Raw genomic sequence first — 25,523 nt, 5'->3', positions numbered from 1 at the left:
GGGGTGTTGTGTTTGTGATGTTGTTTTGTCTGTCCTTCCACTGGTTTCCTGTATGAGTGATGTACTGTTGAAGAGTTTTTGAGTGACAGCTCAGGAGAATGTTGTGGCGTGACTGGGTATGAGAGTTCCATGGGTTGACTATTGGAGCCTGAGATGGGATGCATGTGGATGCTGGTGGTTGTGTTCCCTTCCCCCTATCTGTCCTGTCCTATTGTGCATATCCACAGGTTACTGTATATATGTACATATGTCAATAAAGAAGATTACCTGGCAACTCTCTGAGTGTACAGCCGGTCTGTGACCCACCTCAACACCTTGGCCACACATCCTCATTACAACATGGGTTATGAACAAAAACTCCCCAAAATTAACTTTTAAATACATAATGCAGTGCAGCAAGGCCAAAGACTGGCAAGAGGTGTGTGACACGTGATGGTTAAACCGAGAGGTTGACGAGGGAAAGCCAAAGAAGTGTAAAACTGCTCATAAAGCCAAGAGACCAACAACAAGGAATTTAGTGAAGGTGACTTGGTACACAGGGGCAAGTGCTGAAGAACCTGTGTGAGCTGGATAAAGGAAGAGAGAACTGTATAAAGGAAGAGAGAAGGACAAGCAGTCAGAGTCAGTGCTAGCCCATCAATGACCAGCTGTCACAAAGGAAGAGATAGGACAAGCAATCAGAGTCAGTGCTAGCCCATCAATGAACCGCTGTCAGAAAGTAAGAGAGAAGGACAAGCAGTCAGAGTCAGTGCAAGCCCATCAATGACCTGCTGTCATAAAGGAAGAGAGAAGGACAAACAGTCAGAGTCAGTGCAAGCCCATCAATGACCCGCTGTCACAAAGGAAGAGAGAAGGACAAGCGGTCAGAGTCAGTGCAAGCCCATCAATGACCTGCTGTCATGAAGGAAGAGAGAAGGACAAGCGGTCAGAGTCAGTGCTAGCCCATCAGTGACCTGCTGTCATAAAGGAAGAGAGAAGGACAAGCGGTCAGAGTCAGTGCAAGCCCATCAATGACCCGCTGTCACAAAGGAAGAGAGAAGGACAAGCAGTCAGAGTCAGTGCACGCCCATCAATGACCTGCTGTCATGAAGGACGACAGAAGGACAAGCGGTCGGAGTCAGTGCTAGCCCATCAATGACCTGCTGTCATGAAGGAAGAGAGAAGGACAAGCGGTCAGAGTCAGTGCTAGCCCATCAATGACCTGCTGTCATGAAGGAAGAGAGAAGGACAAGCGGTCAGAGTCAGTGCTAGCCCATCAATGACCCGCTGTCACAAAGGAAGAGAGAAGGACAAGCAGTTAGAGTCAGTGCAAGCCCATCAATGACCTGCTGTCACAAAGGAAGAGAGAAGGACAAGCAGTTAGAGTCAGTGCATGCCCATCAATGACCTGCTGTCATAAAGGAAGAGAGAAGAACAAGCAGTCAGAATCAGTGCAAACCCATCAATGACCCGCTGTCACAAAGGAAGAGAGAAGGACAAGCAGTCAGAGTCAGTGCACGCCCATCAATGACCTGCTGTCATAAAGGAAGAGAGAAGGACAAGCAGTCAGTGCTAGCCCATCAATGACCTGCTGTCATAAAGGAAGAGAGAAGGACAAGCAGTCAGAGTCAGTGCAAGCCCATCAATGACCTGCTGTCATGAAGGAAGAGAGAAGGACAAACGGTCAGAGTCAGTGCTAGCCCATCAATGACCCGCTGTCACAAAGGAAGAGAGAAGGACAAGCAGTCAGAGTCAGTGCTAGCCCATCAATGACCCGCTGTCACAAAGGAAGAGAGAAGGACAAGCAGTCAGAATCAGTGCAAACCCATCAATGACCCGCTGTCACAAAGGAAGAGAGAAGGACAAGCAGTCAGAGTCAGTGCACGCCCATCAATGACCTGCTGTCATAAAGGAAGAGAGAAGGACAAGCAGTCAGTGCTAGCCCATCAATGACCTGCTGTCATAAAGGAAGAGAGAAGGACAAGCAGTCAGAGTCAGTGCAAGCCCATCAATGACCTGCTGTCATGAAGGAAGAGAGAAGGACAAACGGTCAGAGTCAGTGCTAGCCCATCAATGACCCGCTGTCACAAAGGAAGAGAGAAGGACAAGCAGTCAGAGTCAGTGCTAGCCCATCAATGACCCGCTGTCACAAAGGAAGAGAGAAGGACAAGCAGTCAGAGTCAGTGCTAGCCCATCAATGAGCTGCTGTCACAAAGGAAGAGAGAAGGACAAGCAGTCAGAGTCAGTGCTAGCCCATGTGCGGAACTCAGTATCACTGGAAATCTGCTGTCCAGAAAGAAAAGGTGGAGTGGCTGAAAGAGAAGAGATTTGCCTGTGTTCCTTGACTGCAGAGCCCAACTGGGAGGGTGTGGACTATTTATAAACAAATGCAACCTAATTATGCCATCTACTCTCCTCCCACGGTGCCCTAGATGCAGTCAAGGCTCTAATATAAAGAAAGACAATACTCAGAAATATAATCCCACACCCCATATTTAAAACAGACTAGTGGCTCTGAAACCAACTCAGTTATCTCCAGCATTCCACAGACTGTGACTGTTAACTATACACAAGACCTGCACTGAGGGCTCTGATACCTGCAGCAGAGGAAGACCTGCAATTCCATAATATATAGGCCAGTGCTTTGAAGAGGGTGGAATTCTCCCCTGCATTCAGGTCTGTGTGCAGACCAGAGACTCCAAGCAGTAACAATAGGCCCATAGTCAGAAGACAATCCAAGAAAAGTAATGATGTGCATTTTGAGAGCATTCAGCAGTCCACACCTGAGCCAGCCTGCTAGACATATAGAACAACAAAAGAAGGAACCAAAAGTACAGCCTCAAAAGCTTCAGTATGTCTACAGCACCTGCAGAACCCCATGATAAAGCCATCACCTGGAGGTTGCATAACTCAGCTCCACTGGTTTTGTGAGCCCTGTTAAAGTAAATACGATAAATAGCATGACTGAATAATGCTTAGAATACTATATATGCAGGGGCAGAACATTAAGGTCCACATGGGACCCCGGAATGCTGAGGCTAGGGAAACACTTGAAAGCAATGGAACAGAATAAAGAGAACATAGAATATATGTAAATACAGTTAGGAAGCATAAACGTGGCCGACTGTGAAAATCCACAAAATGTTATATTCTCTCATAAACACTGACCATGTAGTTGTAATTGGCAGAGCAGCATTGCAGCCATGATGAGTGATAGGATTAGTAGAGCTGTAAATCAATGTGATTAGTTGTCAGGAAACCTTGACGCTAACCTCTGCCTGGGCCAACAGGCTGCCCACTGATGTTTAACACATCATACATGAGGGCTAGTACTTTTGCCCGACAACATGAGAGATGGGTCACATAGATACCAGTCACCAGAGCATGGCTCACTATGTATGATGATTTGATCCGCTGCAGGCAGGGTTTATGTCAAGTGGATGAGATGAGCAGAATTGCATAGCATAGCATAGCATGCTGCTGTTAAGTCCATGCCTCAGGAATACTCTACCGCTGTTCCCCTTTCTTTCTCTGCAGATGCATAGAAATCCATCGGTCTCTGTTGCTGCTGCTGCCGTGGTTTTATCATTGGATTCATTGGGCAATTTTCCACTATATGATCTCACTCTCCTCCTTAAATCAGGCTTCACTACTCCACAGGAATTCCTAAGCACGCCTGGAGCCCTTCACGCAAACATAAAGACCAGTACAAAGACTCCGTAATGAAGAAGACAATATATCAAATAACACTGGCCTATATTTGTTCCCCGCACCACCCTGCATAGAATCCTTCCCTCACTTCCAGCTGGTTTCCCCCATGTACCAATGCTTATTCTATCAATCCCTCCTGGCTTACAGCTCCAGCTATCATGGTTTCCTCTGCTCCCACTTCTACCTTTACTCTTCACCTACCATTTCCTTTCTGCTATTACCCATTCAAACCTGGATGTCCCAAGAGATGGCCTTATTACCTAGCTACCTAGAGCACTATACGGGCACTATACATTACAACTGAGTTCTTTGCAGACTGAAAGTCGTTACCATGAGTGAGAAATTATATCCCTGTAGATGTCAGGTGCCTCTTTCTTAGATAGAAGGGACATTTTGGGAGGAAAGTGACAGCCAGACGGGAACAATAGTTGCCTGGGTTCAATGGTCAGAGTCTTTATTTTAAAGAATTGGATGTATAATGTCTCTTTTCAGCTTGGTGGGTGCTGTCCCTTGAGCAAGTGAGTTGATATTTGCTCTTGTTATCCTATGAGGAATTCTTAACTCTAGGTTTATGTCTTTGAAATGATCAAGATCTGTTGCGGCCATTATAGAAAGAGTTGCTTGTTGTGATAAGATGTTAGAGGAAGAGTGTTTAGCATATGTCTCTGCATGTATACTGGTATTTAGTCAATGTGACAATTGGCAAATAAGTAGTATGAACAATACAATTATTAATTTGTACGTTATACCCACATCCAACAAGGTGTGGTGACAATGCCCACTCTTGGGGTCATTTACACAATATAAACAAAAAGGCAATTAGTCATCCAGTAGTGCCTACTCAAACACACATATACAAAATACAAAAAGTAATTTTAGTCAGATGAAAAAATATATATCATGTACAAGTCATCACAATTCGATAAAACATCATGTACACAACATTTTGAATATACAATGTAGAAGTGTCCAAACTTCTAAAGGAGATCATGCTATCCTGAATAAATAGTTCTACTAATAACATATACCTCATTCTAGAAAAATTCCAAATCAGAGACACTTCTGAGCATTGAATATCAATCTTCATAGATGTGATACTATTCACGCCTTAACCCAAGGGTTTGGACACTTCTAAATGTTATAGTCAAGAAAAATAAAACCTACTTGGCTGTGTGTCTGGCTAACACAGCACTTTCCTAACATTTTTAATTGAAGAATCATCATTCAGCAGCAGTCAGCAGCATTCCCGGCTCTCAGATACCTCACAGCAATGAAGAAGATTTAGAAAAAAGACAATGGCACTGTTGTCAACATAGACAAAAGGGGGTGCTTTCTTTTAATATGATTTCATTTCTGGGAACGTACCCACCACATAGCGCCAACTCAGCTATGTTTATGAAGTCGTGCTTCTCAGGCATGTTTAACATATGCAGTTGCATGATTCCTCCCAGCATGATGTCGCCCTCCTTGGAGTAGATCGGCTTATTGCTACGTTGCAAGATGCAGCCTGGTGCACTGTTTACAGCATCCCAGGCGGTGCATTGGAAGGTCATAAAGAGCAATGTAAGACAATGCCACATCTTTAGAATACAGGATTTTTACTTTGTAACATTGAAGTCTTGCAGCTGTTTCTCGGCTGTTTCACTCAGCAAAATAAAATGTAGCCCTGCAATAAATAAAGAAAGGAGAGATAAGATGATTTCTCTTGCATGTAAACAAATGTTCAAATGATATTACTGTAATATGTAGATATTGCTCCATCCATCCTAAAATGGCTTCCCTGCACCTTCGCCTGAGAACCAAAAGCATCTCCAACAATGAGGACGAACTAAACAGGGGCACAGCATCTAAATGTCTCCTATATCCTACTCCAGCATGTCTGGTACACAAATGTGATTGAATTGGGCCCACATCCACAGCTCCTCCCTGGTGCATTAGAGAAATGTCATGTTTTGGAATTGGACCCTTATCTCAGTGTAAGTTCTCACAGGTCAAAAGAGATGGGTAAAAAAACTCACAAAACCCATTTCCGTTCCAAGCACTTTTGGACAGAAACATTTTATACAAATCTCCCATAAAGAGTGCTAATGCGTGTTTCCACTTCAGATTGGATTTTAAAGAATGCCTGTGTATGGGTGTCATTGTGCTTATTTCCAGAAATGACTGACAATTGACAAGCCTGAGGAAAAGTTAGTCACCTAGAAAAGGACAAAGGGCAACATTTTCTGAGAGTTTTTGCTAAACTTCACTTTCCACAGTGTCTTCAGTGGTGTCATGATTGGTAATGGATCCGCCTCTTCTCGCTTCACAGGCGCAATATTAGGCACTGGGTGACCCAGGCAGTGGGCCTGCCAAACACTAATGTGAAGAGCGCCGGGGAGGAATGAGTCCTTCTCTAGCAGTGCTCAGCAACAAATATGCACAATAGTTACAAGATGCTTCATATTATTATTTTTTCTACTTTCAATTTCTCAACAAATCTTACTTTTAAGAATTTAATGAGCATTTCTCCTACACAAGTTTCCCTTGAATTTATTAAACAAGAAGTGACATCAGAGTAGGAGAGAACGTGCAGTGTCCTGATGCGCTGTAGCTGGAAACATGCACAATAGAAGATGGCATGCTTCTATTGCTGCAAGTATTAGTAAGCCTAGTAGTTCCATTGATACTTGTACTGCCATCACTACTTCTACTACTGCCAGCAGTATTACTAGCAGGGATGGCACGTTTCTAGCATTGCCAGTAATAGTAACTCTAGTCATACTCGTACTACCATGATTAATTCTACCCTGCCAACCTTATTACTAACATCGAAGGCATGTTTCTAGTACAGCCAATAGTAGTAACGCTAGTAATGCCAGTCCTACTATTACTATCACTCCTTCTGTTAGTGACAGCATTGTTATTAGCAAGGATGGCATGTTTCTAGTGCTGCCAGTAGTAACACTAGTAGTAAAAGTGATGCTAGTGCTACCATCACTAATTCTACTCTGCCAACTGTATTACTGGCAGGGAGGCCATGTTTCTAGTGCTGCCAGTAGTAGTTATACTAATAGGGCCAGTGATACTATTACCGTAATAACTACTTCTTCTACTGCCAGCACTATATAGCAGGGATGCATGTAATATAATGTAAAATGGCCTTTGATAGTGCTCTATTGCCAATAATGTTGGCCTCACTGTGCATGGCTCTGTAAGAAAGCAGGGTAGGGTGGGTTAGTCAGGTAGCAGGAAGTCAGATGCAGAAACCTTTGGTGTTGATGGATGCAGGACATAAGTACACATTACCTGTGTGTGGATATGAACATCTCTAAGTTGTTTGTGGTTGGTACCAACTTCCCAGGTTAGCCATACAGGCATCACCCAGACTGTGGAGTGCAGATATTAACAGCATGGTTGTTGATAGAAGTTAGTTAGTATCTGAATCCGTTAAGTACACTAGACCTAGGGGGTCATCTGTAGGTGTGTGGGGGGTGTAAGGATGCAAGATTTTAGTAGTGAGGAGTTAGTTGAGGGATAAGAGGGGTGGAGAGTGGGGGCATGGTTGTTGTCACTTCCATGCTCTTCATGATAGATTTCACTGAGATTAAAGGTGCAAACCAATTCCCTGCAGGAGAGGTTCCATGAGGGTTTGCTGCAGACTGTAGTGCAGAGAGGAGAGTTTAAAAAAATGCTTGTCGTAAATTAGCACAACATTTTCTGGTGCATTTTCTGGTGCACAACATTTTCTGGTGCACAGTGTTTAGTTGGTTGCTATTATTTTTGTTTGGTTAGAACACCATGTCTTGAGCTGTATCTTAAAAGTCAGTTGGTTCTCCTCTCTGGCTTTGAGGTTTGGGTAGGGTGTTCCACAGTTCTGTGGATAGAACTGAAAAAGAGGATCCTTCTTGCTGTTTCTTGTTGAAGTTAGGGACTAGCACTGGTGCAGCATTGCACTAGTGCTAGCCAGGCCCGGGCCATCTTCCCAGTTATCATGGCAATTGAAAACCTTTATAATCTGAATCCTCTTTCACCCTATCATGTTCTTCTACAGGGTGTAGGAAGGGATACTTGCAGGCAGAGGAAGAGAGTATGCTTGGATGTTTGTGTAGAGCAGCAATGCTCCCTGTCTGTTATATCAGTCTTCTGTCTGTCATCTCCATTCTTTGCATAGAAGGATATTTAGAGATATGATATGATAATGATATGATATGGCATTTATAATGTGTCTATACACAAGAGTTTCAAGGCGCCACAAGGCAAGGGAGGGGAACAGAGAGAGGGAAAAAAACAATGACCTTACTAGGCCTAGTGACTTTGAGATCATGCAAGTGCAGGGGAGAAGTACTAGTGGGGGGGTGGGAGGATGGACAAGTGCAGGAGAAGGAATCAACATAACAAGTAGTGCAGCTAACAGGTGGCAAGTGTGAGTGTTAGATGTCCTAACAACAGGTGTCTAATAAGTGCAGGAAAGGGGACTGTAGGGTTACAGATACAGACCACAAGTGCAGGGGGAGCCAGGAGGCAGTGCGGGTATGCAGTTGGATGGCCAGGGACCTGAGCCTGAATTCAGAGGGTAGCCCGGTGACCAGTGCAAGTGTCAGACAGGAGATCAGCAGGGTAGAGGAAGAAAGAGGCAGAAGCAAAGAGAAAGGTCTTGAGGTGCTTCCGGAACTGGAGATGGTTCTGTTCAAGTTTTAGAGTGACAGGGAGGCTGTTCCAGAGTGAGGCACCAGTCAAAGAAAGAGACCTGCCCCCTACTTGTTGCTTGGAGAAGCAACTGACCCTCAAGGAGTTGGAGGTAGAGGAGCGAAGAGCTTGAGTAGGAAGGTAGAGAGAGTTGAAGGTATTGTGGTACCAGACCCAATGCAGAGGGTCTTGAACTTGATCCTTGCTGTCACTGGGAGCCAATGGAGAGATTTCAGAGCTGGAGAGATATGATCTCTGGGCTTGAGGCCAAGGACAAGTCTCACAGTCCTGTTCTGGATGAGTTGTAGAGGACGGAGATAGAGGCAGGATGATTTAGAAAGAGGCTGTTGCAGTAATGCAGCCTAGAGAGAGCAAGAGCTCTAGAGACAGTGAGCTTCTGAGGGAAGGTGAGGAAAGGAAGAATATCTCTGAGGAGGTGCATCTGGTAGTTTCATGTCTTAGAGACGTTAGAGATCTGAGGAGAGAAGGAGACTGTGGAGTCGAAGATGACCTTGAGGTTCTTAGCCTCACAGGTGGGAGCAGGATGAGGGCCGAGAGTGGGCAGCCAGAGAGTGACAAGAAAGTAAGGTGCTGGTGAGCCTTTGGGGAGGATCTGTCTTACTGGCAATAAGGCAGAGATCATTGGTGGCACACCACTAGTGGATTGTGGACAGACAATCCGGGATGAGAGAGGAAGAAGAGGTGGATGAGGGGAGCCTGAAAGTGAGCTGAGTGTAATCTGCATAGCACTGAAAGTTGGAGCAGAGAGTAGCTATGCGGTGGGAGAGAGGTGCCAGGTATTGGTTGAACAGCCAGGGAGAACGATTAGACCTCTGGGGAACACCATAGGTAGAGAGAGGGAGACAGAGGAGAGGAAGGACCTGGGTTGGTCCTGGGAGGGTCGGTCAGAGAGAAACTTCAGCCAGGCCAGGGCCTGATCAGTGATATCAAGGTAAGCACAGAGCCAGTTGAGCCGACTGAGCAGGATGGCATTGTTGATAGTATCAAAAGCAGAAGAGAGATCGAGTAGGAAGAGGACAGAAGGATGGTTGGTATCCAGGTTTGAGAGTAGGTCTTCATGGATGTTCAGGAGAGCAGTTTCCATGCTTCTGGCTGCTCTGAAGCCAGACTGATAGTCGTTGGGACAACTAATAGATTCAGTGTGATGGTTAAGCTGGGAGATGGCCAGCTTTTCCAAGAGTTTGCCCAGAAAAGGAGTGATGGAGATGCACAGAGAGGTGGCTGGAGGAGGAGGCAACACATGAGAGACTCAACACCATACCAGGATGAAACACAAGACAGTAAGTTCAACATGATGCTTGGCATTGCATGTGGGCTCTGGCTTCTCATTTGAATTCAGGTTGCATTTGTCTATTTAAAAAATATAATATTTTCATTGATAAAGACTGATCTAGTAGGCTCAGGCCCTGATCAGCAAAACTATTCCAATGAAAGAGATTTTGAAACAATCCTGACGTCTCAGGGACAGAAGTAGTTTTGTCATGGTCAGACACTTTTATTTCAGAAAATATTTGATGTATGAATATAGTTCAACTTTACCGGTTTTTTGCCAGTTTGTTATTCTGCTAAGGAGTTTTGCATTGGAGCCTGATGTGTGATCTGCGTCTCCCAAAAGACAGACTATGTTGATTTGCATGGCAGAGCATATATAGAAGGCATCAAGATTCCAACATAAATACATGTGTCAAAACCAGCCCTGAGCACCATTTTCAGCTCAGAATTTCAACAGGAGCTTGGCCAAGCTGTTTATCATTGAACTTTGCATAATGCATGTGTACGTGGACACACTACGTAAATGGGGAAATGTTTATTTGTTTAAAGGGAATACAAATATATATAAGTAAAGGAGAACCTGAATGTTAGCCCTGCTTCCTCCGTCCTGGCTCCAACTGAAACTTCTCGCCCACTCTCCTCCTCGTCACCCTCTTCTAGAGTTCCATTGTGTCACTGCATTCTGCTGGCACAACACCACACATCCCCCTTATTTTGTTGCACAAGCTCTCTGCTTCAGACTTCCACAACTGTGTGTATTTATCCAGATATCTAGGTCTTCTGTAGCTTCTTCTGAATCTTGATGTTTCTGATGCAATGCATCACACATCTGATAAGGAAAATCCACCACAGTCTCCTTTGATCCCCCTCACAACCTTCCTTCCAGTCATTACTTCATCATGCCTCAGCTTCTCACCCATCACCCTCTCCAGGTGCCATACCCTTCCATCCTTCGTCCTCACAGCATGTTTGAAAACTTCTATCACTTCAATTGGTCTGGACCACTGACAACCATCTCCTCTTAACACCACAGGCAAGGTCATCCTGACCGGTCTCCCACTTGCAGGAACTTGAATTCCTTGAAGTGTCTATTATCTTGCAATGTTTTGTTTTCTATTTATTTTTCTCTGATGTTACCCTTCACATCATCTAATCCCACTTCCATAACAGTCACAGCACCCATCCAACCTGGAAATAGTTTAGTACTGGCCTTTCTCCCTCTGCTATGCTCAAAAGGATAAACTCCAGTTGTGCTGTGCAGTGTGTATCTATGGGCCATGACCATTCTCTTCAGAGCCTCCTTCCAATCTCTTCCATTATATCACGCCCATCTAAAGGCCTCTTTGATCACCCTTCTATATCTCTCCACAGACCCATTTGTTTAGGGATGATGTATGGCACTGTTCTTGAGAACAATGCCTCTCTCCTTAAGCTATTCTCGCATTTGCTTAGACTCGAATTGAGAAGCATTGTCAGTCAAAATTACTTCAGGATAACCCTCACACTCATACAATTCATCCAAAAACTCAATTACTCTCCTGGTCGTAACATGTGGAATAATCATCAGGTCCGCCCATCTAGTCAACACATCCATAACTACAATACAATATGTCTTACATGCACCACTCCATATCGGTCCAATCACATCAATCGTTTGTTTCTCCTATGGCCTCCCTGGTATACATCGGTTAGAGCCATTGGGCATTGCTCACTCACACACACATTGCCACTGTTGATAAAAAGGATACAATTCCTGATGATCCTCTCAATTTGGGTGAAACACCCCAACCACCAAGAGTTGTTCCTTATTCTGAGCTTAGTCTTCACTATTCCCTGATGTCCTTCATGCCCATGATGTATCACTTTCCCTCTTATTCCCTCTGTCGGCACCTGCTTATCTCCTCTCATAAGATTGTCATCCTGAACGCAGAGTTTATCTCTAATGTTCCAAAAACCTTCCATCCCTAATCTTTGTACAGTCTCATGAATTAATCCGTCCTCCATTAAATCCTTGATGATGATCCTCATATTATCATCTTTCTCCATTTCTTCACACCATTCCTGCTTAGAAATGGAAGGTTCTGATATTTCACATATCACATCCGGATTCTCCTCAACATCTTTTGTCTCCACATTTGTTGTCATTCATAATTTCTAACTGCAGGAATGTTTGTCACTGTAAAATCAAATTCCTGTAAACTGAACACCCATTTTCTTATGTTAGCGGCAACTTTGTCCAAGCCCTTCATGGAAAACACTTCAACCAGAGGTTTGTGATAGTGTGCAACTCAAATCTGGCTCCACAGACAAAGCTCCTGTATTTGTCTCCCGCCCATCTGATAGCCAGAGCGTCCTTCTCTATGGCTGAATACACCTTCTCCGGACCCTACAGTAATCGTCATGTAAACGCTATTACATACTCCTTTCCTTCATCACTTTGTGTTAAGACTGCGCCCAAACCAACGTTACTTGCATCCGTCGTAATTACTGTACATCTAACCCTCTTGTAGTTTTGTAAAACTAGTGCTGCTGCGCATGACCTTTTTATGTATTGAAATTCATTTTCACAGCTGTCATCCCATGCACATTTCATGTTCATCTTCATCATTCCTCTCAGGGAAACCATGTGGTTAGAAAATCCCTTAATAAACTTTGAATAATATTCTGACGTACCTAAAACTTTCCTCACCTGTTCCTTGCAATTAGGTGTAACCATTTGTTCTATTGCACCAATCAAATCCTTCTTAGGTGAAATGCCTTCCTTGCAAATCACATGTCCCAAGTAATCAATTTCCTTCCTGTTGATTTTTTATTTCTCCTTACTGAAAGTCATTCTTACATCATTCAACTTCTTCAATACTTTCTCCTATATTCTGTCATGTTCTTCTTTATTCTCAGCATACAATAAAATATAATCTTGAAAAAAGATGACACCCTCATCTCCATTAAATATTCTGTATATGATCGTCTGAAACACAGAAGCCGCTGATATAAGGCCAAACGGCATCGTGTGATATTGGAATAATCCTTCTGCCATAATAAAAGCAGTGAGCGGCCTAGATTCCTTATGTAACTTTACTTGATGGTAGGCTGATGCAAGGTTGAGTGTCAAACACTTTAGCTTGACCCATTGTAGAAATCAATTATTGTATGTTTGGTAGAGGATGCCTTTCAGGAATCACACATTTGTTGAGTTCTCTTATGTCAATGCATACTCTGACCTTTCCTGAGCTTTTCCTCGTTACAACTAGACGTGACACGCATTCAGATGCATCAATGCGCTCTATGATTACCTGCTCTTCCAGCCCCTTTAATTCCAGTTTTACTTAATCTCTCATTGATATTGGAATAGTGATTCATTTCTGCACTACCGGTTTACAGTCTTGTTTCATCATTATACGATGTGTGAATCCCTTCAAACAACCAAATTCATCTTTAAATACCTCTGTTTGTATTAATTCTTTACTGGACTCTCAATCATAAAAACTGCATTTGGATCCAGCCATACCTTCAGAAACCTCTGACGTGTCCAGTTCAGGAGAGAACATGCCCATTTCTTTGAGACATAGGGCCTCATTACAACTCAGGCGTTAACCCTTAACGCCTGATTCCAATTTTAACGGCTGCTTTTAGCAGGCATTAAAATCCATGGCGCTTAACCGCCTTGGTGCTAATTACGGCACCGTAATTTACGGTGCCGTAATTAGCGCCTTCCCCACTCCCATTATGCCCTCTGGGGCAAAAATGGGAATGGGGAAGGGTAAATGGGAAATGGGGATTTACCGCCCCACTCACCTTGGAATGGGGCAGTAAATCCGCCATCCACCATGGTGTAAACATAGTTTACACCATAGTGGTAAAGTTGGTGTACTTACCGCCTGGGTCGTAATGACCCCAATAGACATGTCCTTCAGCCTGTCTTTTTTTTTTAAACCAAATGTTGCTTTGAACCAGCCAACAAGGTCAATATTTGCTCTGCCATAAGCTCTTGGATTAATGTCCACTTCATGTAAATCTTTTGGCTCAAATTCCTACCATTTCTGCTCCTGAATCCACCATCAACATCACCGGTACTCCATTGACATAAATGATCATTTTTGGGCTATCTAGATCTCCTTCTTCACTTCCTACTGCTGAAAGATACTCTTCACCTTCATTGCTGTCTTCATTTCCAATCCAATTCCTGTTTTTTTTTTCCTACAACACCTAGCCAGATGTCCTCTTCCATTGCAAATCCTACAAATTATCCTAAGATAAAATACGGATAAATTACGCAAAGCGCAGGATAAAATTAAGCAGGAAACCCTGACCTCTTCACTTCCTACAGTCAAGTCCACATTGCTACCTAATAAGATGCAATCATCTGACATAAAATTGACGGATACGAAACAAGGCTTCATGTCCAATACTGCCATTAAAACTGAATCCGCCTCCGGCTTTATTTTTAAGGAAGCCACTGTAGTGGAAATGATAAATATACTGAAATCTATGCATCCTACTAATTGTCCTGGTGAACTTCTCCCATCCAAAATTATTTTGGAGCACAAAGAGGTTTTTTTGCGCTTTTCCTATGTAGATTCGCCAATGCCTCTTTTCGGTTAGTAAAAATTCGCCCACCACTAAAAAATGTTGCGGTTTCACCATTATTAAAAAAAGTCGGATTAGATCCTTCTGATGCTGCAAACCTCAGGCCAATTACAAATACTTTGTTTCTACTCAAACGTATAGATAAGATAGCAACCATTCAACTGCAGGACCATGTACAAACGGCTGATATACTTCATACTAAGCAGTCAGGTTTTAGAAGTTACCATGGCACTGAGAGTGCCCTTCTAGACCTACAGACCTTTATGCTTTCTAAGCTGGAAGAAAGTAGGTCGGGGCTGCTGATGTTGCTGGACTTATCAGCAGCCTTCGACGTGCTTGATCATAAGATCCTTCTTGTCAGGATGCAGTCGGTCAGGGGCCTCTCTGCAAATGCCATAGCTTGGTTGAGATCTTTTCTAGAGGGTCGATGATCCCAGGTATATTGGGGGGACTGTGACTCTGAACCACATATACTGACTTGTAGAGTCCCGGAGGGGGCATGTCTCTCCCCTTTATTGTTTAGTATTTATACCCCCCACCACTGTAATGATTTGGAACTCTTTCAGATTTTCTTCTGTAACTATGTGGATGATGTTCAATTGGTCCTTGACATCACTGGCAATCATGATACTGACCAAAATGTGGTGGACATGGTGTATCAATTAATAAAAAAGTGGATGTCTACCAATTGGCTCTGCCTAAATGCATCAAAGACTGAGCTTATGCTTTTTGGACCCCACCAGGCATTAACTCAACTGGACCAGGCGTACTCAGGCTTTAGGATTGATGGCAGTGATATAAAAGTCGTGCAGAAAGTTAAAACGCTAGGTACGTACATGGAGAGTAGTTTAGATTGTGATGCCCACGTTACAGCTATCTCAAAGAGCACCAATTACCATCTCAAAGTGCTCAGACAGGTTGCCCCACTTGTTTCCATTGAAAACCGCACTAAACTCGTGAGAGCTGTCATTTTGCCACGTGTGGATTATTGTAATGCACTCTTATGTGGGGCAAGTAAAGATGATCTTCATGAACTCCAGAAAGTACAAAATAAAGCCATCCGCATCATCTTTCAGATGAAAAGTTCTGAACCGATTACTGCCGCCAGAATAAAACTACACTGGTTCCCTGTTGAGGATCGCATTCGGTTTATGTTACTTACCATCTGCCATAACTGTATTTATGGGACTGCATCAAGCTAACTGAAAGATGTTATAAATGTCTACCAACCCACAAGAAGACTCAGATCAACAGAAGATCTCTTACTAGCCCATCACCGCATGAAACGAACCCGCGGGCTTGGCAGAGCGTTTCATATCCAAGGCGCCAAGGCCTAGAATGCCCTGCCAGCTACTCTGCGTAAAACCGAGGACTTGTTTGTGTTTCGGAAACTTTTGAAGACTTACCTCTTCCTTTAGTACTTTTCTCTTCACTGGTAGCCGCTGTCTTCTGTCTCTCGGCGCCTAGATGTCTACGGGCCTTGGCGTGGTATAAGAAAAAAAACATAACATAAGAGAAGAACTGATTGGATTGTTAGCCAAATGGGAAGGGCTAACACACCTATAGGACGTTCTATAGCATATTCTCAAAGAAATGTGGCCCCTTCCTCTTTATCCGCCTTGTCCTTGTTGAAATTCCATAGTAGAACCCGTTCTGTTGTCTCTATTTGTTGTATCTCTGTTTTCACTGTTATATCTGGACTCCCTGTTATCACTTTTCCATCTCCTTCCATTTCGTTCTTGCACTCTGATTCAATACTACTGCAATTGTTTCCCCACGGGGTAGTTTTAACTGTGATATCCTTAACTCTGCCCTCTAGTGTCTTCACACATTTCTTGGTATGTTCAACCTCCTTAGCCATTCATAGGTCCATCTCCAGAGGTGGATCATTCTCCATTCAAAGTTTTTCTCGCACCTTGCTGCTGCTGCATTCTAACATAAATTGATCTGTTAGTATCTTCTCCAGCTGTTGAATGTACTTACATGTCCTGTCCAACTTCCGCAGAGCTGTAATGTCCTGTTCTACACTTTCTCCTTTTTCCTGTATTTGTTTCCAAAATGTATATCGTTCTAGGATAGTGCTCAGTTTCTTTTCATAGTGTTTACTCATTTTCTTCATGGACTTCTCATATTCATTCATATCCCCACTTTCATCGGCCATCAAGTCGGACAGGTCTTCAAATTTTTCCTGGCCTGCTGGCCCCAGACAATGTAAGAATAGAGAATTCTTTCTCTGCACACTATAATTTGTGCCACACAATACATTGGCATAATTTTCAAATGGTTTGAGCCATCTTTTCCTGGACAAAACGGGTTCACCAACCTCTGGTAGAAACATTGCCGGTGGGGGCACACTGTGAATAGCCATGTCTCCAGCACCGCTGTGGGTAGCCATGGTGAGCGTATCCTAATACATTTGTTGCACTGTGCTTATACATTTTCACTGTGTAGATAGAATATATTATCAATTCTAAGAAAACATGTTTTCCAATATTAATAGTGATATTGCTCACTATGACACCTAATGACATGGACTGTGATGAGGAAGATGTCCTAGATCCAATGCAGATGCAGTGAAGGAGTATAAATGCTGAACGAATGCATGGGATTGTTCTATTGTGTACATTATGGCGAGCAGGCCTCTGACTTGGGGGGGTAGGAGTGGCCACCTTTCTGTGTTGGACTGCAGCAGCCATTCTGACAATTTGTTCTTATAATGGCATAATATATACAGTTACATGCTCTTTTATTGGGCATAAAGCAAACAACATTTTTAATCCATTGCAATACTGGCTTACATTGCCACAGTCAATGTGGGTATTCCCTCTTACTGTGTGTGGCATGGCATTGTTTCTGGGAATCAATGGTAAATGTTATTATGGGCTTGATCTTACCTGCATTGTTGCTGCCAGTCTAGTTAGTTACCATTGCATTTGGTATTGGGCCTAAATGGGTAAAGCAAGCATAAGTATTCTTACATTTCTAGACTGGTCTTCATTGGCTCAGCCAGTCTGGTTATGGTTTCTTGCTGTGGCATGAAATATTTCAGTGGGCATCAATGGCAAAGCAAAGATAAGTGTTGCTATGTGGCTAGTCAGGCCTACAATGGTGCAGTGAAAACTGTTATCGAATAATTAAGTGTCTGAAAGTGATCTGAAGCCGGCACAAGGAGCTATAATGGGGCATTACACATAACTGGCATTAAAGCACAGTTAATATACAGTACAGGGGCATCCATGGTACAAATGGAATGTCCTGCTCGCTGAAAACTAATGCTCCCAAAGGGATTGTATGTGGGATCAATTATATTTGGTATTAAAAACACCTGTTGCTATGATCTTAGAAGCAGTTGAAAGCTGTCCTGAATTGCTTTATAAGAAACATAGTATTATTATTATCATTTGTATTATCCCTTTAAAGATGTTTTGTCCCTACACACAACATCCAAATCTATCGCTTGCCGTCATGAGAGGTGGCATCCTACAGCAGGGCACTGTATGCAGGAAGCAGGAGATCTCTATAACATGACTACATTCAGGACTAGGTCCTGGACCTGTATGCATGCTTACCATTCTCATATCAGCAACTAGAGCTGCAGCATTGCACATTTATAAACCAGTTCTTCACCACAAGGACTTTCACATTCTTTCCAGGAGATAAGTTAGGAAGATGGGATCATCAGAGACCAATTTCCTGGGGGAGAGTACAGCACAACAGTTGGGGATTGACATACACTAGGGCCAGACACTGCTTCCTGGTCCGTGCAGTCTTCCCATAGGGCAGCAGTACAGTACCTTATTTTGAGAATCCAGATGAAGATGGCTGCAGCTGTAAATCCTGCTCATGTCATACATACATAAGCACACATCATGTCATTTAGGAGATGCTGATAACATGCTTCATTCCAACCAAGCACTGCTCAACAAGATTGCAAAAAACACTAGACAGGAGCATTAACGGTCAAATTGAATATCAGACACACTCAAAGGTAATTCTGCCAATAGGAGTGGCTGTGAGATCAATTAGATGGGGTACCAAAACACATGATGTTACAGTGCTTTGAACCAATAGATACCCAGCATTAAGTGTTGCTCAAGAACACCAGATGATATTATTATAATAACCATTTGAAGATCTTTTTTCCCCTAAATACACTTTCTAAATATTTTTCTTGCTGCGAGATGTGGGAGAAGGCAACCTCCAGTCGGCCAATGCGTAACCAATCAGCCAGCTCTACAAAAGAACTTCAAGCAGGTCTACCATGGCCTCATGCTTGCCTGGTTCACGTTGACAAAAGACACATGCATGTATTATGAGATTTATAAAGCGATAAAGCGCAAGCCTGGATAGGAAACAAATGAACACTGCATAAGGGCGGCACACTCAGATGTTCCAAGTTTGGTGCCAATGTAGCAGATGAGCTTGGTTGTGTGGCGGGCAGAGAATCGGGGACACCAGAGAGGTAGAGTGGGTTGAGTGGAGCGATCAGTGACTGTGAAATGTTCTTTGAAGAGTAAGGGCTTCAGGTCCCTCCTGAAGTTTGAATGTGAATGCCACCTATGTTTTTAATTAGTGTGCTTTTTTACTTGCCTGTAGGATAGTTGAATGTGCCCACCTGCTAATTCCACCTGTGTTTTTAAAAAGTGTACTTTCATACTTTCCTGTAGGATAGTTGAATCTAAAAAGTTGTCCCTTCAATCTTCTATGTGACTGTCAAATTGTCTCTTCCTGAAGTTGCATTGCCTTGCTGCTATCCTATTGTTGCTCTGCAGTGCCCGCCTTTCTCCACTCCCACCTTCTCCCCAGTCTCCACAATGGTTTTCTTAATCTCCCCATCTTCTCTAACTGCTTCTATATCACCTATCCTACCCCTCTGTCTAAGACTGGAATGAAAAAGGTTCAAGAAGTATCTCCTGGTTTCCAAACTTGGGCTGCCCAGTGCTGACACCTATGTCAATGCTTCCTCTTTGGCAGACCCTCACTGATATCCTCTTTTTCATTCCATCCCTAGCCCTTTGGGTTGCTCAAATATTCTATGTACTCTCCACTTTGTCTTTGTCTTCCTTTCCCATTAATGGTGTCACCCATTGGGAGGTACTCTTGGCATCCTTCCTCTCCTCCAGAGTCATCATTAATGTCTATTAGAATGGCACTGTTATGGCCCAGGGCCCTCAGACCAACCTGCTCCTTCTTGATAGGTTGCCTCCTGTCTCTCACCAACTTCCTCCTCCTTCTCCCTCCTCTCATCTCTCTGTCATCCCTGTGGCTCCTCTGCCATCTCCAACGGGTGTCTACACTCCTGTGCCCCTCCTTGGAAGAACTTCAAAAGTGGCAACCTGCTCTACTTAGCTAGCCTCAATTTCCGCTCTGCAGTCAGACATTCCTTTGACATCTGCCATCGCCTTGAGGACCTTGACCTTGATGTCCTCGCTGTCACTGAGACATGGTTCAATGACGGCTCTGTCACAAGTTTTGACAATCTCCTCTCTGAGGGTTACAAGATCCTCTCCAAACCCAGGTTTAACAGGCCTGGAGGTGGAGTGGCCCTCATTTTCCCTGAGTGGGTCCCTGCTACTATCATACCCACTCAGTCCTACTCATCTTTTGAATCCCTTATCTACCGGAATCTGTCTCCCCTGGCTGGTCTCTTATTCTGGCCAGGCCCCCAACTTCTTCTCTGAATGGGCTGACCTCACCTCCTCTTTTGTGACCTCCTCCTCCAAGCTTCCAAGCTCCAAGCTTCTCTTCCTTGGTGACTTCACTGTTCACCTCGACTCCCACATTGTGGCCTCTGGATCTTTATGCAACCCTCTGGTCTGCCTCACTCTGCCGGCCACACCCTGGATGCTCTCATCTCCTCAGTCCTCCACATCCTAACTCTCTCTTTACCCCTCCTTCCTGGTCTTATCATTCTCTCCTTTCCTCTCACCATGAGATCCTTGGTCCACCGACTAAGCCTTTGCCTCCACTGCCAGCCTCCTCCTTTATTTGACCAATGATGCGAAGTTTCAGCTGCTGCTTTAACAACCTCCTTCACTCCTCCTCCGACTCCCGCCATTGACTTTCACTCTGACTCAGTCCTCTCTAACCTTCAACTTTCCATCTCCAACACTCTGGATATCTGTGCCCCTGTCATGAGGATTCACATGAAGCCTGCCTCCAAGTGCGATTCCTGGAACGACTCCGATCTGTTCGCAGGAGGCTTTGAGTACATCCTCTGACAAACTGGCCTGCCTCACTCTCCTCATCACCTCGCCCTTCTCCCTCCCTCTCTCTCCCTCTTGCCCCACTCTCCCCTCATACACTCTTCCTTTGAGGCTCGCTTGCAGGTTAAGATGAAGGTGCTGTGAATTGTTCCCACTATTCAAATGGGTCATGGTGCCTTTGCAGACCTCCTGGTGCGATCAAATGCAGAGGGGTCCTGCGGGACGTCAGTGGGCTCAGGGTGCCAAAACTTCCAGCGGGTCACCAGCGGTTCCTCGATTTGGCTTCTTAGTTTCAGGATACTTGAATCCTAGCCTAGGTACCGTGAGAACTCAAAAGATCAACCTGGCATGGGTAATTGGAGCCTTCTCTTATCTGGAATCTCCCCTGCGCCTAAACAAAGAGGACCCAATGTGAGATCTGCTCACATACAGGCACACCAGACATGGACCAATCACGGACCACAGTGGTCCCAGTCATTCCCAGAAAACCAGACTCTCTGGCACCCAGGATGTGTATTGAAACTAGACAGTCCAGCCCACATCCTGGAGGCACACATGCAAGGCGTGCAGAAGCCTGCGAAAGCTTGGCTTTTCGCAGGATAATGCATGACAAAATAAGGACTGAAAATGGTCTGCAAGAGATGGGGAAGGCAAAGGTCATCTTCCTGTGCTAACCGTGGTAAATGCAGTTTGCATGGCGAGAAAGGGTTAAAATATGTGAAAGTAAAAGCTGCCACCAGCCCTGTCCAAGGCACATCTGCACCTCTACCAAAATATTCTTTGAGGGAGTCTAGGTCCTTTAGAAACGAAAAGAAGGCCCACGTGCACTGTACTGTAAGGTGCATTGTGCACTTGCTATATGTTGCAAAGAAATTGCAACATTGGAAAGGAGTAAGGGAAACAAAGTCTCCCAGGTCTGACTGTCTTTAAGGGCATGTCAGTTTCCCCATGAAAAGTGAGCGAAAGCCCACTGGAGTCCAGCAGAAGGATGTGCTCCACTTGAAAAAGTTAGACTAGGCTTGTCAGACAACAGCAAAAGGTTGGGGGTACACAACTGGAAGGACAATTACGCATAATTGGCAAACTTTCCTAACAAGGAGTGATGGAAACAAATAATATATTAGAAGGGTGATAAATGATTGCTGGGAAGGTCTTCCACTGATGTCTAAAGGGAGTGTGGGTCTTACTAGTGCCTTTTTCAAAGCGCTGTAGGTAAACGGCCTTAGTGGACCAAAGACTGTGGTATGGGGTGATTTGTCAGAGGAGTTTAGAATTAGTGTCCACATTTTAGCCAATATGAAGGTAGGTAGAGGTAGCCAAGTCCTGGCTAGCGATCCATGTCAAGCTGGCTTGTGGATGGGTTCTGTGAGGTTGTCGGGAGAGTATGTGAGTGCAGGAGACTGATTATGTGTCCAGCTAGACCGCATTTCCGTCATAGGACATAGCTGCATTCTAATGGCAGAGGTGTTGTGCAATGTGTCTTCAAGTATAGTATGATTGCAGATGTACGCGAGTGGATGACTGTGCCTGCAGCTATTTTTCATCGATATGGCGTGGGATACGTACCAGTGTGTCCTGGCTGGTTTCTTGTTTCGTTGACTTGGCTCATATCCTGTCCTGCGGTCTGCTGGAGTCTATTCTCTGCGTCGCTCACTACGTTCTTTGAGAGGCTCATTGCTCCCTTGGCCTATCTGAGAGGGGGTTAAAATAACCTGAGGGTGGCAGTGGGTTTATCAGGATGCGGGGGGAAAAGCCGGAAGGAAATGTGATACTCTTTGCGGCGGATGCTAAGGGGAAATGCATTCCATATTCTGGGAGCTTGACGGAGAAGAAGGATACCTCTATTCTGGTTGATTTGAAGGGAGGGATGACAAGGAGGAATGTGATACCTTATTGCAGGTTTCTGTAGCTTTTGTAAGGTGTGTTTTTGTTTTGTAGTTATTCTCGGCCTCACTTGTGCATGGCATGGTGGGTGATTCACATGATATGATATGATATGATTGTTTATTTATATAGCACCTATACACAATGGTCCTCATTACGAGTTTGGAGGTAGCCATTCCCTTAATAAGTGAATGACTACCCCCAAACCCGGGTCCGGATCCCGCAAAAGGGGACTTACCGGGCCATTCTGACCTTGGAGGGCCCGGTAAATCCCTTTGGCTCATAGGGGTAATGGGAATTGGGAGGACTACTGTACTAGGCCTGACAACATTTCTGGTAGAGCCGGAGATTACAAGAGGTGAGGAAGAGGGGAGGAGAAAGGAGGGAGAGGAACAAAACAAGCAACTATCATACCAGGCCTGATGACATTTCATATAGTGCTGAATGGGAGGGGTAGGAAAACAAGTTAGGGAGGGGGGTGGAGACAAACATTTGTTGCTATCATACTAGGTCCAGGGACAATTCTGAGAGAGTAAGTGCATAAAGAAAAGTAAGGGAGGGTGGTAGGAAGAGGGAGAAGGGAGAGGAGGTGGGAACAGAGAATAAAACAGTGAAAAAGAGCAGAGAAGCAGAGGAGAGAGCGAATAGCGGAGGTAAGTAAAACACAATGTTGCAGGGAACAGAAGATGTAGGCAAGGATTCAAGTTGAACGATGGGCACAGCATGAATCAGGGCCACCCTGGTTACGAGATCATGGGGAGGTCCAGCATGAGAGTTGAGAAGGTGAAGCATCAAGAGTCAATGTGTCCGTAAAGTCAAATCAAAGCATTGGCAACAGTTTGATGATGGTGAACCCACAGTGAAACAAGATAATTCCAGCTGCAATTAGATGTTTGTGGGGCACAGAGAGACATCACGGGGGGCCAAGGGTGTGTGGGGGGCACAGAGAGACATCACAGGGGACCTGGGAAGGTCGGGGGCACAGAGAGACATCACAGGGGACAAAGGGTGGATGGGTTGGAGGCACAGAGAGTCATCACAGGTGTAAAGACTGGAGGCGGGTATCTGCACTCCTGCTATCTATATGGCAGAGTCGAAGCACAGAGTACCCGAGCCAAGATTTTCTATTTGGTAGCTATGGTCGAGCAATCAAGGCTTAAGCTCTCTGGAGGTGATGCGGGCTGTTTCTTAAGTGCAGTGGAAGCCCCAAGCACCCACTAAGGAATGTCCACACACTAGGTTAGTGAAAACACAGTCTTTATATAAATAAGGTTCACGTTATGTACACAATCACAATAACACTTTGTGCTCTGACAATTCTAAAATAGTAAATATATACATTCTCTACGTGGTAACATTATTACTCAGATTCCATTAAAATGCATCAACTGTAGACAGTTCAGATAGCATACAAATCAATATCGCGAAAGCTATCAACCATAGACTTAGGAGGAAAACAGGTTGTTAGACAATTGGTAAAATGCTCTGTCCAGTTAACCTAGACACAGTTCTGTGTGACGTTCCCCTCACCTGGGAAACCTGTAAATAAAGATATAACACATGCCCAGTCCATATATTGTCTATTAGAGTCTTATCTCCTTATCTATAAAAGTTCTACTGCCCCAAGGTACCTGCTTTAGCAGAGTTCGAGGTTGGGTCGTTGAGGGATCCTTCTTGAGCGACCCCCTTTAAAGCAGGAGTCACGGAGTGTTGAGATCCCACGAAGAAAAGGTCAACAAAAGCTTTGAGGCAGCAGCTTTGGTCCTGACAATGATCAGTAGTGGACGTCCTGCGAAGAAGAGGCATGCGGGGCACCTCAACAGTGCTAGTTTGTTGCTGCAAAGAGTTACTGAAGAACTTTGGCCCAGCAAGTTTGTCGGGTCGCCGGCGTCTTTACAGTCTTTGGGTGGCAGGAAACACACTGGCAGACTCTCCTCGGTACATCAGCTGCCTTTACTTTCTCCAGGGAGGACAAAGTGGTCATAGGTGATGAGCGAGGGAGTACTTCATTCAAAGTGTTCTTAGGCAAAGGAGCACTGCGGCTCTGATCAGCGACGGCGGCCAGCGGCGGTGATGGACTTCAATGGACTTCCGGGCGCTTCACTTCGTGTGTCCGCTGCAGTCTCCATCGCCGGTCGGCAGCCTTTTGAAGGACTGACTTCGAGGACATTTTGGCAAAGGTTAGCTGGTGCACGATGGTCCCTCGTAGCTCGGAGAGAGGTCTCCTAGCAAGGTCCTCTCTTGGATCAGTTCCTTGAAGGCACAGCAGCTTTCAGATTCGCAAAGGACAGCAGCAGCAATTCCTCTTCTTCCAGTGGGCTTCAAGGTTAAGCATCAAGTATCAACTTCAGCTTCTGAAAGGCAACCAATCATTCAGAAGGGCATTCAGGAAGTCAGGCAGCCAATCAGGCTCACAGTGCATTCAGGCCATTCTCCTCCCACCAGACACTCACACCAAGTAATGTGTATTGGGACACATACCCAGCCATTCAGCACTCGACACTGCATTTATACCAGTTTCAGGCAGGGCTGTCTCATTCATTGTATTACATACCAGGAACCAGACACCCATACCATGAAGTGCATATTGGTCACACACGACTTTGGGAAAAATAAGGTAACGGGCAATAGAAAGCAAGAGGCCACAGTGGCCTTCTCATCTCCTATCAGGAATCAACTAATTGCAATTGAAGGGCCTGGGTATCCCAAAATGGAGGATACTCAGAACACCTGTCAAATTCAGCATGGGGCTGCCACCAGCCTATACCCTGCTCTTTGGGCGCCACACGCAGGTGCCCAAAAACATACACTCGGGATACAGGATCGTACCCCCCCACCCATGGGTGCCATAAGGATATCTCAGGGGTCTGCACACCAAACCAAAAAGAGGAAGAGCTGCACTGACAGGAGTCCCACATGGACTCCTGTGCAAAAAACAAGACAGAACATACATGATAAGGCACAACGAACAAGGACAGGGAGAACCTGTCCCTCCAATGCATTCCCAGCATCACAACGGGGGACTAAGTGGGGGGCACAAAGAGACATCACGGGGCCCAAGGTGGGGTGGGTGCACAGAGAGACATCACGGGGGACCAAGGTGGGAAACAGAGAGACATCATGGGGGACCTTGTGAAAAATGATCAACGCAGAGTTGGCTTTAGCATCCACTACACATGTCAAAAGAGGGTATGC

The 25,523-nt window shown here is 44.7% G+C and overlaps 1 long non-coding RNA gene across 1 annotated transcript in view; it reads right to left on the bottom strand.

Moving 5' to 3' along the window:
* Positions 1–5,072: 5,072 nt before the first annotated feature.
* The window catches only part of LOC138510881 (uncharacterized), a 143,311-nt gene continuing 122,860 nt past the window's right edge, over positions 5,073–25,523 (bottom strand). The window contains exon 3 of the long non-coding RNA XR_011280441.1: positions 5,073–5,356. This is a non-coding gene — a long non-coding RNA (uncharacterized lncRNA). The remainder of the gene's footprint in view (positions 5,357–25,523) is intronic.

Source organism: Ambystoma mexicanum, chromosome 6p (genome assembly GCF_040938575.1).
Source record: "Ambystoma mexicanum isolate Mex_15411 chromosome 6p, UKY_AmexF1_1, whole genome shotgun sequence".
Classification (NCBI taxonomy): domain Eukaryota; kingdom Metazoa; phylum Chordata; class Amphibia; order Caudata; family Ambystomatidae; genus Ambystoma; species Ambystoma mexicanum.
The sequence above is the reverse complement of the archived record's forward strand: the minus strand, read 5'-3'. Positions and strand labels throughout refer to the sequence as shown.